This window comes from Triticum dicoccoides, chromosome 7A, assembly GCF_002162155.2.
Source record: "Triticum dicoccoides isolate Atlit2015 ecotype Zavitan chromosome 7A, WEW_v2.0, whole genome shotgun sequence".
NCBI classification, from domain to species: Eukaryota; Viridiplantae; Streptophyta; class Magnoliopsida; order Poales; family Poaceae; genus Triticum; species Triticum dicoccoides.
In genome coordinates, this window is record NC_041392.1 from 656,666,703 (window position 1) to 656,682,916 (window position 16,214).

At 43.9% G+C, this 16,214-nt stretch overlaps 9 non-coding genes and 2 pseudogenes across 9 annotated transcripts; all 11 read right to left on the reverse strand.

Moving 5' to 3' along the window:
• Window positions 1–12,668: 12,668 nt before the first annotated feature.
• Window positions 12,669–12,752, reverse strand: LOC119334934. Its single transcript, XR_005161631.1, has one exon. It is a non-coding gene; the product is annotated as a small nucleolar RNA Z102/R77 (small nucleolar RNA).
• A 105-nt stretch (window positions 12,753–12,857) lies between these two features.
• Window positions 12,858–12,945, reverse strand: LOC119334932. Its single transcript, XR_005161630.1, has one exon. It is a non-coding gene; the product is annotated as a small nucleolar RNA Z102/R77 (small nucleolar RNA).
• Window positions 12,946–12,998: 53 nt separating this feature from the next.
• On the reverse strand, window positions 12,999–13,094 carry LOC119334931. Its single transcript, XR_005161629.1, has one exon. It is a non-coding gene; the product is annotated as a small nucleolar RNA Z101 (small nucleolar RNA).
• A 248-nt stretch (window positions 13,095–13,342) lies between these two features.
• Window positions 13,343–13,440, reverse strand: LOC119334930. The gene has a single exon (XR_005161628.1). It is a non-coding gene; the product is annotated as a small nucleolar RNA Z101 (small nucleolar RNA).
• Window positions 13,441–13,732: 292 nt separating this feature from the next.
• LOC119334854 lies at window positions 13,733–13,826 on the reverse strand. Its single transcript, XR_005161608.1, has one exon. It is a non-coding gene; the product is annotated as a small nucleolar RNA R64/Z200 family (small nucleolar RNA).
• A 192-nt stretch (window positions 13,827–14,018) lies between these two features.
• Window positions 14,019–14,092, reverse strand: LOC119334848 (annotated as a pseudogene).
• A 333-nt stretch (window positions 14,093–14,425) lies between these two features.
• Window positions 14,426–14,530, reverse strand: LOC119334943. Its single transcript, XR_005161642.1, has one exon. It is a non-coding gene; the product is annotated as a small nucleolar RNA snoR97 (small nucleolar RNA).
• Window positions 14,531–14,644: 114 nt separating this feature from the next.
• Window positions 14,645–14,760, reverse strand: LOC119334850. Its single transcript, XR_005161605.1, has one exon. It is a non-coding gene; the product is annotated as a small nucleolar RNA Z278 (small nucleolar RNA).
• A 134-nt stretch (window positions 14,761–14,894) lies between these two features.
• On the reverse strand, window positions 14,895–14,983 carry LOC119334838. The gene has a single exon (XR_005161595.1). It is a non-coding gene; the product is annotated as a small nucleolar RNA Z223 (small nucleolar RNA).
• A 47-nt stretch (window positions 14,984–15,030) lies between these two features.
• On the reverse strand, window positions 15,031–15,115 carry LOC119334858. The gene has a single exon (XR_005161612.1). It is a non-coding gene; the product is annotated as a small nucleolar RNA R16 (small nucleolar RNA).
• Window positions 15,116–15,729: 614 nt separating this feature from the next.
• The window catches only part of LOC119330399, a 2,433-nt pseudogene continuing 1,948 nt past the window's right edge, over window positions 15,730–16,214 (reverse strand).

Consider the following 16,214-nt stretch of genomic DNA (forward strand, 5'->3'; position numbering starts at 1 on the left):
TGGGTTTATGATCAAGTCTATCTATGAATAATATTTGAATCTTCTCTGAATTCTTTTATGTATGATTGGTTATCTTTGCAAGTCTCTTCGAATTATCCGTTTGGTTTGGCCAACTAGATTGGTAGTTCTTGCCATGGGAGAAATGCTTAGCTTTGGGTTCAATCTTGCGGTGTCCTTACCCAGTGACAGAAGGGGCAGCAAGGCACGTATTGTATTGTTGCCATCGAGGATAACAAGATGGGGTTTATTTCATATTGCATGAATTTATCTCTCTACATCATGTCATCTTGCTTAAGGCGTTACTCTGTTTTTAACTTAATACTCTAGATGCATGCTGGATAGCGGTCGATGAGTGGAGTAATAGTAGTAGATGCAGAATCGTTTCGGTCTACTTGTCACGGACGTGATGCCTATATACACGATCATGCCTAGATATTCTCATAACTATGCTCAATTCTGTCAATTGCTCAACAGTAATTTGTTCACCCACCATAGAATACTTATGCTCTTGAGAGAAGCCACTACTGAGACCTATGGCCCCCGGGTCTATTCTCATCATATCAATCTCCATCACTTTAATCTTGCTTTGCTTTTTACTTTGCGTTTACTTTTTACTTTGCATCTTTATATCAAAAATACCAAAAATATTATATCTATCAGATCTCACTCTCGTAAGTGACCATGATGGGCTTGATAACCCCTAATCGCGTTGGTTGTGAGTACCTATCGTTTTGTGCAGGTACAACGGACTTGAGCATGGCCTCCTACTGGATTGATACCTTGGTTCTCAAAAACTGAGGGAAATACTTATGCTACTCTGCTACATCATCCCTTCCTCTTCGGGGAAAACCAACACAAGCTCAAGACGTAGCAGTACGCACGTCGTCGAGGTACTTGACGGATCCAAGAGGTACTTGTCAAAATGCACGTCGACGGTAGTGGAACTTGATGCATCGTTGTGTGGAGTCGTACTCGGTGTCACATGTAGTCGAACTTGAGGTGGTCTTGGCGTTTCGGGTCTCGCAGTGTAGTCGAACTTGGTGGCCTTGACGAATCCAAGAGCATTGGCCGTACTCGGTGTGCAGTCAGCGAAGATGGTCTTGACGATCCCGTGCCCATTTTGGTAGGCATTCGTGGTCATCGCCAATAGAACTTGGTGGCCTTGGGTCTTGGTGTTGCTTTGGTTGGAGACACACGGCAGTGCTCGCTGTTTGTAGGTCGTCGAGGTGCACACAAGCTACGGGTGCCGATGGTCGAAGCAGAGGAGGTCAGCACACGGACGTGGAAGCACAGGGAGGCGGCTTGTCGGCGCGAGGGAAGGCAGTGACGCATGGGAGGAGGAGTCCTAGCGGTGGAGCTCCATGGGAGGCGCGGCCATGCACGGCTGATGGAGCTCCTCAAGTAGATAAGAAGCCAGTGGTGGCTGGGCGTTGGGGACCTCGAGGCCTTGGGGATGACCTGCAGCAGAAGGAGGCGCGGGCGGCAAGACGACGGGGAGGCACACGGGGTGGACCAGAGCGGCGGCCTTATGGATGGAGGAAGGAGGTCAGGCGTTGTGAGGGAGAGCAGGAGACCGAGCGAGGGGAAGAGGGAGCATGGGGAATCGGGCGCCGGACACAGGGTCTCACTGGAAAAGGAGTTGAGGGATGGCAGCGGAAGCAAGGCCATGGAGGAGGCGCAGGGATCCTGCCGGCAAGGAGAAAGCAGAGGTGGCAAGGCGGCGGAGGTCGCCGGCAGAGCGACCGGGCGCGAGGGTGCGTGTCCATGGGGATCGGGATCCCTCTCCTGTGTGTGGTGACGGCGCGAGGGGAGAAGTGGGAATCGAGGAAGAGAGGTTGTGCGGGCTAGGGTTAGGAAGGGGTCGGCTGGGCCGGGAAGTAGATGGGCCGGCGCGCGAGTTGGGAGGCCCAGCTGGGCTCTCTTCTTTGTCTAGAGAAAATAAAAAATAAAACAGGGATAGGAAGAAAAGAAAGAGAGGTTAGGGGTGGAGCTTGCGCAGGAGGGTATTTTCTCGGTGTCACAAAAATGAGTTTGACCCAAGAAAATTAGAAGTGGCATAAATGAAAGGTATAAATTCAAACTCATTTGAATTTAATTCAAATGGGTTTGAACTCGGACTAGGTAAAAGGAAGGTCCAAAAAATGTTCGGATTTTTAGAGAAGCCTCGATAAAAGAGATAAATAATTGTTGCCAAGGTTTGGAGGTGAAACTTGAAGTAGAAAAGGCATGGGCTTATTTTTGCAAGTGTGTTGTGATAAATTCCAAATTAAAGGAATATTTGGTATAGCTCCCTAATATTGGGAGGGTATGTTGTAAAGAGAATCACCATGTGACTTCCCTCGGTTTAAATTGACCAAAGATCCATGCAATTTATTTAGTTGAGTTTTAAAACGGGTTGCGTGATGACATGATGCCATGCACATGATGCAATGATGAATGCAACGAACCAAACAAATCACACGACGAAACCCGGAAATCATGGAAGGCACCTGAAGCTCCGGTCTTGGGGCGTCAAAACACTCCATCACTACGAGAGGATCTCGTCCCGAGATCTAGGATGGCACCGGAGGGAAACGGAAGAGGAAGAGAAGAGGTAAAACTAAGTTGCTTCTTTGACAAACGAGTGAAACCAAAGAGCCTTGAGAGGTTGAACAACTTGAAAGAAAGAATACAACAAATATGAACAAAGTTGAAAACAATCCATTAGACAAGAGGAACAAGGAACATTATGGGAACCTTGTAGGTTGAAAGACATAAGAAAAGGGTTACAATGGACAAGAAGTACATGCAAGCACTCCGGTTGAAACAAGATGACAAGGAATGATAAAGATCAATTACGATAACACTCCGGTTGGAAAAGGAAGGCATATAATATGATCTTGACAAGATGAGAGGATATATACTTGATGAAATCAACAACACACTGCCTCCGTAAGAAATGTAAGAATGGAATCAAAAGAACGGAGGAGAAAACAACATCTTCTACCTCAAATGAGCTTGAAAAAGCATCTTTAGGAGAAGGGTCGAACGGAGTTGTTGGAAAAACCAACAACGAAAGGAGTAAGCTTGTTGTGGGCTTATGGAAAACATCTCGAAATTTGAGGTGAAATTCTGCCACTAGCAGAAACAATAGATTGGACTGATATGACCAAGGAGACGAGAAGCTTATCTCATCGGGAGGATAAATGAAGAACTTGGGCCATTTATAAGCACCATAAATAGCAACAATCCTTAGGGAAAGCTTTAGGTGAAATATAACCCAAGATAATTCCAAGGAAGAAAATGATGGGTTTAAATATCTCATTCTTAACAACTTGCGAATCATGAAACATGAAGGGAAATTGTCAAGAATGACATAACACCACCTCAAAAGATAAAGTAGGAAGAATTGCAGTTCGGAATGCAAGATGAAGAATGCTTGAACTCCTCAAAACAAGACATGCTTTGAACACCATGTTTATTTGAGAGTATAGCTTGGCGGATCTTAACTTCGAGAGAAAATCTTGAGGACAATTGAAGAATGAAAGGAATCCTTGACGAACCACCATGTAGAGCCTCCATGAAGAACTCCGGTAATAAAAGAATGATCAAACGAAAAGGGAAAGTTGAAAAGAACTCCTGGAGAAGCCTTGCAATGATTAGGTGAAGCTTTGAAATGATATAACCGAGAAAAAATTGGAACTCAGGAAAGAAAGAAGAAGAACTGAAATCAAGAATTTTGATGAACCTCCAGAATAAGGAACTGATCACTTGGATGAAACAAGAATAAGAATTACATTATGCGTATCCTTCACCAATTTAGATTGATGACAAGCAACGGATTTGGCATACTACTTATTCTCGTAGAAAGGATTAAGATAGATATAGCGTCACTTGGGAAGGTCTTCAACGAACTACCGGTAGGATTTGGAAACAACGAATGAATTAATATGATAACGAAGGAAGAAGAATCTTTGAACAAATCACCGTAAGAATTGGAAAAGAATGAAGTAAAGGGATGAATCACTGGTAAGAATTAGAGAATGAATGAAGATACTTGAGGGAATTTAGATACAAGTGAAACGAAGAGATCACGAGCTGATAAGAGAATACTTGAATGATACACATGTATGATTTGGGGAATAATAGCTGAAAGCTGAGAATGAATAAATCTTCTGAAATGATGCCCTTCGGAGAATCAAACTGAAAAGACTCCTGAATTGCTCCGGATGGGTGAAAAAAATTCACAATCGAAAACAATCATGAGAGGATGGCATCAAGCTTGAACTACGCATCTCTGGGAGAATGGATAAGATTTGGAGGAAAAATTCTTCTTCGGTCTTCAAATCCGAGAATGACGATGAGAAACACCACCATGAATTGTTGAGGCACTCCGAGATGAAAATTAGAAAGGTTGAACTGACGATGAAAAATAATTTGAAAGATCTTGGAGAAAGACATATAACTGATGATAATTCATTCTTACGTCAAACTTTGACATGAATTTGAGAATAACTCCAGAAAAATTAGAAGAGTTAGGTAAGATCCTGGGAAACACCTGTGGGTTAGGGCCCACTGAAAAGATACACCGTTGAACGATTTAAAAGAGAGAATGCGCCGGTTGAATTAAATGTCTTAAATGAGATAACATCCTCAAAAGAACTTGAACGAATGCAGAGTGGAAACACGAATCTTCGAGATATCTTCAACACTCCGAAACAATTGAATAGTGAGAAGTGGATGATTAAGAGGTGCACCGACATGAGAAAATATTTGAAACGAGGAAAAGGATAAGATCAACAAAGCTTGACTTGAATCCACCGGAGAAGAAAACAGAACGAAGAATGATGAACTTGAAGCTCCGTTAGTATCTTTCTGAGAATCACCGGATAAGAACATTGACGGAAAAGAATGGAGAGACTTCCCATCAATAAAAGGGATACTTGATTAAGAAATCCGAGTCCTTGAAGAAAAAGGGTGGGAGGGCGGGAAAAACAAGGACAACTTCGGACGGATGAAACAAACACCATTGAGAAACTTAGAATTGATCTTGCGGATGTTGAAATGATCGGATCCACTTGAAGAGAAGCACACCGGTTGAAAAGGATTGACATGATAATCTCGATTATTAGGAAGGATTAGTATTCACATAGAAATAAGAGAACACCGCTTAGGAAAGGTATGGAATCAACATTTGGCATTGAAGCAACTCGAATACCACAACTGAAAAACAAAACAAAGGATTGGCTTGCAAAATAAGCCAAAAACAAACATATGATAGATCCCATATCGTATCATGTGTCTGTTGGAAAGATATTCTAGGAGCTACTTGAATTCCCACTTATCAACTCCCGAAACTTTCCGGTTATGCAATCAGGTGTTGGGGATACAGGGGAAGCATAATATCTCACCCAAAACTAACAAATCCTACATCCAGCTGTATCCATCCTTCAACACATAACCAAGAAACCTTCGAAAATCATTTACCTCAACCTTCGAAAAGCATCCGTTATACGAGTTATGGCAATACTCCCGAACTCCCGCCCCAGTACTGGGTGGCGTCGAGGTTATCTCACCAACAACTGCATAAAAGAGATTTTCGATGTTGGCGAACTCAGGTATTCCAGAACTGCAACGATAAAATTGTGACGACAACACCTCGGAGCTCAACTCCCCGGGACACTGCCACAACCCCTAAATGTCAGGAGGCACCAAGAACAATGTTCTCGTCACAAAACCATCGGAACGATTCCAAGATACTCGCGTGATCCTAAAAAAATCCGTGAAATTTGAGGAGAGAAGAGTCAAAACTCTACGTCAGGAGGCCTCACCAGAGTGACGAAGGGACTGGGGAGTAAAAAGAATCCTACTCTCCGATATATATATAATCCTAAGACTCAAAACATTTTCTTCTAGACTCAGCAACGTCAGTGATTTGATCAAGCAGGGGGCTCCTAAGTCGGGGAAGCCTCTGATTACCAACTTGTAACACCCACGATGCAGCTATATCTCCCACGTGTCGGGGCACGACTTAGAGGCATAACCACATGGTAGGCATGTCGCAAGAGGGGTAATCTTTACACATCCCATGTACTGAATAAGAAAGGGATAAAGAGTTGTCTTACAATCGCCACTTCACACAATGCATAAATATATCATACATCATCCAAAATACAAACAACGTCCGACTACGGAACCAAAATAAAGAAAGACAACCCCAAATGCTAGATCCCTGATTGCCCCAACTAGGCTCCTCTACTGATCATCCAAAAAAGACACATAGTAACGGCCCGAATCCTCGTCGAACTCCCACTAGAGTTCGGTAGCGTTCCCTGCACTGGCATCATCGGCACCTGCATCTGTTTGGAAGTATCTGTGAGTCACGAGGACTCAGCAATCTCACACCCTCGCGATCAAGACTATTTAAGCTTAAAGGTAGGCAAAGGTAGTGAGGTGGAGCTGCAGCAAACACTAGCATATATGGTGGCTAACTTACGCAAAAGAGAGCGAGAAGAGAAGCAAAGCACGGTCGAGAAGCTAATAATGATCAAGAAGTGATCCTGAGGCTACTTACATTCAAGCATAACACGAGACCGTGTTCTCTTCCTGGACTCGGCCGAAAAGAGACCATCACGGCTACACACGCGGTTGATTCATTTTAATTAGATTAAGTGTCAAGTTCTATAACCGGACATTAACAAATCCCTATCTGCCCATAACCGTGGGCACGGCTTTCGAAAGTTCAAAACCCTGCAGGGGTGTCCCAACTTAGCCCATCACAAGCTCTCACGGTCAACGAAGGATATTCCTTCTCCCAGGACGACCCGATCAGACTCGGAATCCCGGTTACAAGACATTTTGACAATGGTAAAACAAGACCAGCAAAGCCACCCAATGTGCCGACAAATCCCGATAGGAGTCGCACGTATCTCGTTCTCAGGGCACACCGGATAGGTCAAGCTACGAGTAAAACCAACCCTCGAGTTGCCCCGAGGTGGCCCCGCAGGCTACTCGTTTCGAACCAACACTCAGAGGAGCACTGGCCCGGGGGTTTAAAATAAAGATGACCCTTGAGTCTGCAGAACCCAAGGGAAGGTATATGGTGGTAGGTAGGCAAGCTGGAGGAGTTTTATTCAAGGCGAACTATCAAGGGGTTCCCATTATAACCCAACCGCGTAAGGAACGCAAAATCAAGGAACATAACACCGGTATGACGGAAACTAGGGCGGCAAGAGTGGAACAAAACACCAGGCATAAGGCTGAGTCTTCCACCCTTTACCAAGTATATAGGTGCATTAAAGTAAACAAGATATAATAATGATATCCCAACAATATCCATGTTCCAACATGGAACAAACTTCATGTTCACCTGCAACTAGCAATGCTATAAGAGGGGCTGAGCAAAGCGGTAACATAGCCAAACAACGGTTTGCTAGGAAAAGGTGGGTTAGAGGCTTGACATGGCAATATGGGAGGCATGATATAGCAAGTGGTAGGTATCGCGACATGGCAATAGAGCGAGCAACTAGCAAACAAAGATAGAAGTGATTTCGAGGGTATGGTCATCTTGCCTGAGATCCCGCAAGGAAGAAGAACGAGTCCATGAAGAAGACAAACGGATGTTGTCAAACGGATCCTCACAAACGCGGCGTTATCGGAACTAATAAGAAGAAGCAACACCGGAAAGAAGCAAACAACATGGTAAACAATCATCACATAAACATGGCATGATGCACAACCAAGGATGATGCATGTCCGGTTTAAATATGCATGGCATGGCAAAGTGCACAAACAATACTACAAATTAAATGGAGCTCAATATGCAACGAGTTGCATATTGACGAAACACCACATGACTTATTTAGTTCTCTCTCGTTTAGGTACTCAACAATATTAAATATTGTTAAACATGGCAAGAGGAGAAGCATAAATAAATTATCTATTTAGGCAAGTTTAATTAAGGCCGGAACACCAAACAACAATTCCGGTAAAACCCCATATGCATTTAGCAATTTAAGGCAAACAACAATTTTAAACATTTTAAATGTTATTGTCATGATGCGAATGACATGAGCAAGTTATATGTAATTTTATGAAAAAGTTGGCATGTTATAAGATATGGAGCATTTTGTCACCGTGGTGGAAAGAAAGGGTGCCACAGCGACGATAATGAAAACGGTGCCACGGCAACGTTCCGGTTCCGGTAACTCGATTGAGATGCCGGTGGAAAAGATAGGGCGTGAGCGAGTTGAGCAAGATGGTGGGGTGATTGCGGTAACCGGGTTCCCACGGGTCAGCAGCAAACGAGGAGGACCGAGCGAGCAGCGATTCGACCATGGTGCAAACATGGGCATCTCATACAACACATCATATGCATACGGTCTACGGGCATCTTTCCAGCGGTTATACCTTCCAAAGGTGCATTTACGGAGTGGTTCGAGTTCTGTAAAGGAAGTAGGTGTTCTCACGACGGTAGTGGTACACAGTCGTCGTGGAAGTAGTTGTTCACGGGTCGTTGTGGGAAGTTATCCTTCTCGTGGCGATGGTAGTGAAAGTAGTGGTACATGTTTCGTAGTCGTACACATTCCGTAGATGTTCGGTGTCGTAGTAAGGAACTTGACATCCATGGGGTCTTCGAGGGTCAACGGTAGTGGTACACACGTCATCGGGGTACTTGACGGATCCGAGAGGTACTTGTCAAAATGCACATTGACGGTAGTGGAACTTGATGCATCGTCGTGTGGAGTTGTACTCGATGTCACATGTAGTCGAACTTGAGGTGGTCTTGGCGTTTCGGGTCTCGCAGTGTAGTCGAACTTGGTGGCCTTAACGAATCCAAGAGCGTTGGTCGTACTCGGCGTGCAGTCAGCGAAGATGGTCTTGACGATCCCGTGCCCGTTTTGGTAGGCATTCGTGGTCATCGCCAATAGAACTTGGCGGCCTTGGGTCTTGGTGTTGCTTGGGTTGGAGACACACGGCAGTGCTCGCTGTTTGTAGGTCGTCGAGGTGCACACAAGCTACGGGTGCCGATGGTCGAAGCAGAGGAGGTCAGCGCACGGACGTGGAAGCACAGGGAGGCGGCTTGTCGGCGCGAGGGAGGGCAGCGACGCAGGCAAGGAGGAGTCCCAGCGGCGGAGCTCCATGGGAGGCGCAGCCATGCGCGGCTGCTGGAGCTCCTCGAGTAGAGAAGAAGCCGGCGGTGGCTGGGCGTTGGGGACCTCGAGGCCTTGGGGATGACCTGCAGCAGAAGGAGGCGTGGGCGGCAAGACGACGGGGAGGCGCACGGGACGAACCAGAGCGGCGGCCTTATGGATGGAGGGAGGAGGTCAGGCGCTGTGAGGGAGAGCGGGAGACCGAGCGAGGGGAAGAGGGAGCGTGGGGAATCGGGCGTCGGACACAGGGTCTCGCTGGAGAAGGAGTTGAGGGATGGCAGCGGCGGCAAGGCCATGGAGTAGGCGCAGGGATCCTGCCGGCAAGGAGAAAGCAGAGGTGACAAGGCGGCGGAGGTCGCCGGCAGAGCGACCGGGCGCGGGGGTGCGTGTCCATGGGGATCGGGATCCCTCTCCTGTGCATGGTGACGGCGCGAGGGGAGAAGTGGGGATCGAGGAAGAGAGGTTGTGCGGGCTAGGGTTAGGAAGGGGTCGGCTGGGCCGAGAAGTAGATGGGCCGACGCGCGAGTTGGGAGGCCCAGCTGGGCTCTCCTCTTTGTCTAGAGAAAATAAAAAATAAAACAGGGATAGGAAGAAAAGAAAGAGAGGTTAGGGGGTGGAACTTGCGCAGGAGGGTATTTTCTCGATGTCACAAAAATGAGTTTGACCCAAGAAAATTAAAAGTGACATAAACAAAAGGTATAAATTCAAACTCATTTGAATTTAATTCAAATGGGTTTGAACTCGGACTAGGTAAAAGGAAGGTCCAAAAAAGGTTTAGATTTTTAGAGAAGCCTCGATAAAAGAGATAAAGAATTGTTGCCAAGGTTTGGAGGTGAAACTTGAAGTAGAAAAGGCATGGGGTTATTTTTACAAGTGTGTTGTGATAAATTCCAAATTAAAGGAATATTTGATATAGCTCCCTAATATTGGGAGGGTATGTTGTAAAGAGAATCACCATGTGACTTCCCTCGGTTTAAATGGACCAAAGATCCATGCAATTTATTTAGTTGAGTTTTAAAACGGGTTGCATGATGACATGATGCAATGCACATGATGCAATGATGAATGTAACGAACCAAACAAATCACACGACGAAACCCGGAAATCATGAAAGGCACCTGAAGCTCCGTTCTTGGGGCGTCACAATATGCATGTCATAAGTGGGGTACCCAGAACAAACCCAAACTGAATCCTATTGGGTCCTCCTTTCCTTACATGGACACATGAATAATTTGAACCTGCAATAGGATTAACTCTCCGCGCCTAACATTGTACATGGTCAATTCTCCATGCCATCAAATCTCTCGTCTTTACCACAGATAAAAGATCATAGATATTTTGAACTTGAACCGTCACCCAGGGGCGAATCTACTAGGGGGGCTTTAACAGGCTTGAGTCCCCCCTCCAGCACTGCAAGAATTTTTTTTACTACTAGTTTCATGGCTCAATTCAGCCACTTGCAAGCCCAACCCAGCAGATATTGGCATGATACAGGCTTTGAGCCCACCCTCCAGTTTCTGTCTAGATTCGCCACTGCCGTCACCTATTTATACAGCCTCCCCTCCCTTCCCAACATATGTTTGAGATGTTAACTATGGTCGATTAGTTGCTCTTCTCATATTATTCGCTCACTATATATGGTCAACCTAGCCATTCCATGGGAATGGTAGGTATAAGGAGAGAGGTTGCTAAAGGTAGCAACTAGAAGGTTACCTATAGGCAAAGATATCATTCAAGTTTATGCGCCCTTAGCTAGGCCGACGCTCAGGCTATAGCTGATAGGAGGATATGTCTTACATGTACGTGGGATCCAGCACAGATGCAGTGCCTCCAAACACTATTGATGCTCTTACATGTAGTTGTGCATCGCCATTGGTTGTGAACGGCCCCCACACATAGCAAAAACCCACCGCTCAACCACTGTGTACTCCCAGAACAACGCCATGACCTCGCACCTTTGCCGCCAAATCTAGCACAACTTGTATCCCAACCCTTCTCATATTCCTCCAAAGCGCAGGGGCACTATAGGTTTCTGGATGTCTAGTGCTAGTCTCGGTCGCAACCTCCACTTGCCGCACACACCAACTCCTTGCCCATCGTAGTTGCTCCAACTACATCAGGCTCATTGTCCTTCCATGTGCACTACCTGGCGTTGTCCTGCAATGAGCAATGCCGGATATGGGCGGCGAAGCCACATCATGGTGGGGACTGTGTCAGATCCAGCTCGTGGTGGCTTGCAATCACGATCTCTCTTGTACAATCTTTGAAGGAAGTATTTTTTACAATCTGAAGAAAGGTTCTTGAATACGGACAATGTTTAAGGAGAAACTTTCTCTGATCAAGTTTCTTGGATACGATTTCTCCTAAATTTTTATCCGTTCTTGACTCAACCTAGAAATTCCATGGGATTCTTGATCAATTAAGGTTGCAGAATTTTTAGTTCTTAATGGATGTTTTTTTCCATTGCCTCTTATTATGTCCATACCTGAAAATGAGCCAATGTGTTTGACGTTCAACAAAGATAATAACACGACGCCAGACACGCCCAGCTCGTGCTCCCTGTAGACATACAACATATTAGATCATTGCCCTGAAACGCCATGCCAAAATATTGGTCGTTGACCCGGGCGTGGTGTTCATTTGGATGGAGGCCAAATAATTGGTGTGCCCACCCCTCTGTAGTTCAATTCCAGCCAACTTTTTGGCAAGGCGTGGGTTGGCAAATCCCGCGCCAATTATTTGGCAAGCCCTCGATTCACATGGCCGGCGCGGGCGCAAACCAAACGACCTCTATTATACCTATAGCAATAGGTCTGCATCATCATGTGATTTATGGAAGAGATGTCGTAGATATGAAAATATCCAAAAAAACTAGCCTAGGACTGGCTAATGCAGTGGTTTAGTTTATGGCCTTTGAGTACCAGCAACAAGATTTATAAGGGGTGTATGGTCCTTTATCAACTTGACCATCATCTTAAACTAGACCTGAAGAAGGTGGGGGTGGGGGTTTATGGTCCATTCATGCATTGAGTGTGAGATTTCTAGACGACCTGAAAGCGGTGTCCTTTGTGATCACCTGAACTATGCACTTGTGATCATCACTCAATCTGGGCAAACCGATTAACAACAAAATCATCAAATAAAACACAAGGTCATTGGCCTCGTACTGAAGATTAGATTGTTCCACATGAAGAAAATTCAGACATATGCTTGTCTATAGTATAGTTTATTTAATCCTCAGCCGCAACATCATGAATAACCATGGCACTAGGAGAAAAAAACATGAAAAGAGATCCAAGATCACTTCCAGCAAGAAACAACACTGCCTCCCATCTGACATCAAGGCCGGGAGGAAAGAGAATGGCCGCCAATCGGCCTGAGGATTCGGTGGCTTGTCAAAGGAGACCGGCCAGCCAACATGGGTGAACTGCACTAAAATCATTTTTGGTACCATTCTACAACAAAGAACTCCAGCACATCTTTTTAAAACTAGGAAAGCATAAAACAAAATCATTTCCTTTTGTATCAAAGAAGCGAGGATGATCAGATTCGGTTCAGTATTTAGGCCATCATCTTGACCAGTCAAGCCAATAAGGAAATTAATCATTGATCATCTCATCTCTGTCTATTTAACTAGAAAATAAATGTATTGATTAAATGCAATTACTACACAAATAACAAAGCTAATGAACATTATGAGGCAACCAAAAACATATCAGCTTATTGTGATGTTCAGTTTCAGATCAGTATTTAGGCTATCATATCGGCCAATCAAACCAATAGGGAAACTAAAATCTCATTCATCATTCCATACCACCCATTACAAACCAAAGCAAAAGGTTTTTGAAGGAGAACTACTGAGTGAGGGGGGTGCATCAGATCACCAAGGTGAAAAGGAATGACATCACATAAATGCCTCAGACGAAAATTACCCATAAACTCGTGTCTCCTCATCTATATCAACAACTCTCATTTCAACAACAACAAAATGGCCAACAAATTAAATAAGAGAAAGTGGCCAAACTGGCAAACTTTTCTTTCTTGGAACATATAGAATAAAACTAGCATGGGATACGATCAGATAGAGCTATTACATGATTCATTGGACATAATATCATCCGTCAACAATGTAATTATGCATAGAATGACTCTTCTTGTTCTAGAACAAAGCACAAAGAAACAAAAAGACACAAAGGAAGAGGATATTATCAAGGATGCATCAGATCTCTAAGGTGAAAAGTGTCTGACATCACAGAGATGACTCAAACGCAAATTACTCATAAAATTTGTGTCTCCTTGTCTGCAACAACAATGCTCCTTCGACTTTGAAGACAATACAAAGTCAAGTCAAATTCAACAACAGATAAAGCAATATAGTTCCTCGACATTCAATCGCATCTGAGTAGTGCATTCGATGATTAACATACGAGAAGCATATGGGCTGTGTTATTGTGTGATGAAACGGCACATTTATCCGTCACACCAACTCTGTTTTGTTGCAGCGAGTATGAATGTTCTTCCATCAAGAAAATCGCGAAGGCATCAGCAGTTTGTAATAAGGCACAAGAGCGAGGTAGACCATGAATATTAAAGATGGTATTTCATTGCTCAGTCATATGATATGAATTCTCGCTGACGCCAGGGGCATCTCTGAAGTCTGACATGCGAAAATACATAAATTCATCACCGCAATGCCACAAAACGAGAACACCTAAAATGGCAAGTACAAGAAAAAAAAGGATAAACAAAGATGCATCTGCATGATGGATCAGAAGGAAATTAAACATGGTTATTAGTCACTAGACATCAGAAACACGGACCAACTTTTCTTCATCAAATCCCACGAGATCTTTTGGAAACGAAAAATAAGAGAAAAAATAAGAAAGTGATCATCGGGGAGTTAAATACTAAGAATCAGATCATGGATCATATTGTTGCAGTATTCCCTCATCCTTTGAGACAGATGGGTCCATTGCACCAGCCAAAAGAATTGAGGGGGAGGAATTGTTCATGAACTGGTCATTTATCATTGATGTGCTCCAACTTCCACATTACCCAAATGAATAGAGCTACTGAATTTCCTGGAATATAATATCAAGCGCATTGTTTAACTATCTACTCCCTCCTTCCCAAAATATAAGATCATTCTTGTGTCAAAAATGATCTCATAGTTTTGGACGAAGGGAATACATTTTAAATTTTATTACATCTAGTTCGGTTCAAGGCAAGTAAGATTGCCATTGGGAACCTAAAACAGATCCCAACACAGATGGTTCAGGCGGGAATGCGTGAGTGAATCTCGTGTCGTTATTTAACTCCCATCTCGTAGGAACAAGAGACAAAGCTGATGACAACACACGGTCTGCAAGTTTTTCAGCCTCTACCACAAATCAGAGGTACTTGTGGAATGATAGTTAAACTAAGCAAAAATGATACACAAACGCTTAGTTTTGTCAATTAAAAACAGAAGTCAACTTGGAAACAACAAGAAAAGTTGCATGTGATTATCAAGAACCTCAGACTTGCCCATTGGATGTCATGTGGATACAGCGCCTCCAGGTAGGTTCATCCTGTAAACAGGATCCTGGAGCCATCTGCACGTCAAAATGTTGGGCATAGCATCATTGGCATTTCAGATGATGTTTCAGAACAAATTACAAGCTCCTAATTCAGATCAAGAACATGGAAGATACAAAGGTTCAACAGCTATATTAATCATGAATTTCCACTATCACCACTGGGAAACCCACAGCTTTTTCATTGCACTGGCTCAGATCAATATAACAGGTTTTTCAGTCATGAATTCTCAGAAGCAGAAATGGCATATTTTCCCTAAAGTAAGAGTGCAAAAATAAGAATTGATATTTGTATATGGCTCATATTAAGAAATAACTGATGGGATTGCCTTGGATAATAAGTAGAGTTTTGTAAAACATATCAAAGATTCAGTGTATAGCATATAATATTTCATATCATTTGCCAACCCTGGGTTTGCACAACGAAAATTGATAAATTTGCAAGGAAAAAAAAGAGAAATAGATCACGTTACAGCAAGGCATTAGATAATAAGTAGTCCACACATGGAATATGTGTTGTCACTTGTCAGCAGGAAGAGTCAAAAGAGATCGAAATTTTTGATATTTTTTTAACTAACAACTATATATTGACCTAAAGCAAATAAAACATGTGGTATCTTAGAATAGAACTTGATGCATGTCCTGATCCGTTGCTCCCATACTTGGTGGCAATGGTGTGTTTTTGATCTCAGACTCCCTCGTCGGCATGGTAAGGAGAAATGATCATAACAATCAGTCCAGCCATTTTTCAGACCATGAGGACTGCCATCTGTGAAAATTAAAAGCAATATATTGTCTCTATATATGCACTGCTTTCATGTTTTGAACTGACTAGTGTAGGACATACGCAGATGCTACAACATAGAACTAGCCTAGGACTGGTTAGCGTAGTGATTTGAAGTGATGTTGGGTACATTAGGGAAAACACAAGCGTTTTAGATGTAGAAAGGGCCTATGCAGATGCTATGACATAGAACTATGTTTTTCACCAAGGCAAGAATAATAGAATTATAGACCGACCTCAGAATATAACAGAATAATAGACCGAATTCAGGGCTCACTTATTCATAGTTCACCAAACATGTTGCACAACAGCAAAAGTTTCATACCCAACTAGTAAACACTGCATCACAGTACTATAAGAAACAAAGACACCTACAACAGACCCAGACAACACACCGACAACTCCAACTAAAGCACCAAGACTTGCGAACCCAAAAACAGAAGCACCATGTCCAGGAGCTTACTGGCAACCACGGAGCCGGAGCACCAAGTGAAGGGTGGACTCCTTCTGGATGTTGTAGTCCACTAGGGTGCGGCCATCCTCAAGCTGCTTACCAGCGAAGATCAGGCGCTGCTGGTCCGGGGAGATGCCCTCCTTGTCTTGGATCTTCGCCTTCACATTGTCAATGGTGTCAGAAGACTCAACCTCCAAGGTGATAGTCTTGCCGGTGAGGGTCTTGACAAAGATCTACATGCCACCACGGAGGCGGAGGACAAGGTGGAG